We start from the raw sequence: 2529 nt of genomic DNA, 5'->3' as shown, positions 1-2529 counted from the left end.
GGCACATCCCCAGTGGGGAGTGTGCAGGAGGCAGCTGATCGATGTTTCTAACTCTCGATCCCTCTCCCTTCCTCTCTGTAAAAAATCAATAAAATATATTAAAAAATAAAATAAAAAAGTCCCAAAGGCCCGGCCAGCATGGGTCAGTGGTTGAGCCTCAACCTAGAAACCAGGAAGTCATGGTTCAATTCCCGGTCAGGGCACATGCCTGGGTTACGGTGCAGATTTGATTCCCAGTGTGGGGTGTGCAGGAGGCAGCTGATCAATGGTTATCTCTCATCATTGATGTTTCTATCTTCCTTTCCCTCTCCCTTCCTCTCTGATATATTAAAAAAAAATAGTTTTTTTTAAAAAAAGTCCCAAAGTACACAAACACAAGGGGACAAGTCCATGTGATTATGTGAATAATTAAAAATCAAAGATGTGCCCTAGCCGGCTTGGCTCAGTGGATAGAGCGTCAGCCTGCGGAATGAAGGGTCCCAGGTTCGATTCCGGCCAAGGGCACATGCCCGGGTTGTGGGCTCCACCCCCAGTGCGGGGCATGCAGGTGGCAGCCAATCAATGATTCTCTCTCATCATTGATGTTTCTATCTCTCCCTCTCCCTTCCTCTCTGAAATCAATAAAAATATATTTTAAAAAAATCAAAGAAGAAACAATACAAATAGTTGAGACAACTTCAAATCAATATGAGCAATTCAAATTTGCTGTGGAGGTGAGGGAAACCTGTGGAAATGGCGATCATGGAGAAGTGATTAAAATAGTGGAGCCCAGCAATTATTCAAAACTGCGTTTATAAACAGCAACAACTTGGAAATTATAGGATAGTGGGGAGTAATGAGAGGGAAGACCAATGAGAATGGGCTTGGTCCAGATATACAGGCCCTGTGAGAGGCCTGTTCCATTACATTATAAAATTCGCTACATGGGAGAGGAGGGCACAGAAACAGTGAATGAAATGACTTTAAAACCCAACACACATAATTACTATTATGAGATTTGGCTTCTTACTTTTTTTTCTTCATTTGCTTATTTTCTTATCTCTCTCTTTTCTTGCTTTTGTCTTTCTGTAGAGTCCCTCGTCCATCTTTAGGATCCTCGTTCAGAAATCTTCTTTGCTTGCTCCGCCTGTATCTTCCTCCATAACGTTCATTTATGTTCCTCCAATAATGTTCATTACTTATCCTTTATCGTGCTGTAATTTTCCATTTTTCTCACTGCATTCTTACTATGCAAACCAAATCCTGATAGCCCATCCTAAATCCATTTCTCAGCTATTTCTCTACAAGCTCCTTGGTTTACAACTCTTCTCCAAGAAACTAATAATATCCAATTTTTCTTTACGTATTAACACATTTTCAAATATTTTCTTTCTCCTCAAAATGTTCCCACCTCCTTCACCACTCTTGTTTCCTTTGGTCTTCGTCTCTGCCTTCAACCCCGGAAGCTCTTCATTCCCGCTGTCTTAGGCTTAGATGCCTCCTTCCCTCTCTCACATTTACTCTTTCAGGGTAAATAATGTCCTGCTGGGCCCTCATTTCTCCTCGCTGACTTGCAATACTTCCTCTAACTGCTTCTCTTCCCTTCTTTAGCTCCAGTCCTTCATCTGCCTCATTCACCTGTAACTTCCTCTATAGCCTTTCTTTCCCATAGGAACAGATTCATCCGTAATGTCATTCGCTCCACCAAGACATCCTCCTCAGCTTCCGCCCCGTCCTCAGGCTCCTCGCTCATCACTCCCTTCCACCCTTTGAAAAGGAATTTCTATCTCAGCGCCAGTATCTCTTTCACGACCACGCTCTCCGTTTTCTCTTCGCTTATGCTCCCTGTTCCCGAGCCCTTCACATTCTCCCCTCTGGATCGCCTCTTCTCGTTCAACCACAGCTTCCCTCCACTGATGCTCAGCTTCTCCCCATTCCGCCTTGGTTGGTACCCTCGGGATCTCATGTCCTCTCTGCTGGTCTCCGCCCCGGGAAACCTCGGCGCCTCTTTCAGCCCGGACGGCCTCCTCGACCCCGTGGGAGTCCCCGCGCTCCCAACGTCGACCCTGGTTTTGCGGCGGACTTCTGTCCTCGCCCACGCTTCCTTCGGGCTCTCCGTCACCAAGCCCGCGGAGGAGTGTAACACGCTGGCCATCCGGTGCAGGAGCCGCACGTTCCTTTCCTGACTCAGGCCCGACTTCGCTTTCCGGACCGTTTCATCTTCCAGTCCCTGGGACTTCGTCTCAGGCTTCGGCTTCCTAGGCTTTTGCTTGTTTCTACCCAGAAGCTCCATTTTCTTGCCAATCACGATGAGCCCGTTCCAGGGGATCCACATTTTTTCTCGCACCGGCGACCCTCTGCTTCCCACCTCCGGTAAGAAGCACACGCGGGCCGGGGCCTGGCCTTGGGTGCCCAGGCCTCGGGCCTTGCCGCGCCCCCTCGCCTCCCAGTGCGGCTTTCCCCGCTGCTCCCTCGGGTCCCAGAGCGGAAATCCAAACGGAAACCCTTTCTCCACAGACATTAGTCCTTGCCCTCCCTCCCCAGCTCCCC

The sequence above is a fragment of the Myotis davidii genome, unplaced genomic scaffold (assembly GCF_000327345.1).
Source record: "Myotis davidii unplaced genomic scaffold, ASM32734v1 scaffold425, whole genome shotgun sequence".
NCBI lineage: Eukaryota > Metazoa > Chordata > Mammalia > Chiroptera > Vespertilionidae > Myotis > Myotis davidii.
This window is presented reverse-complemented; position numbering follows the sequence as displayed.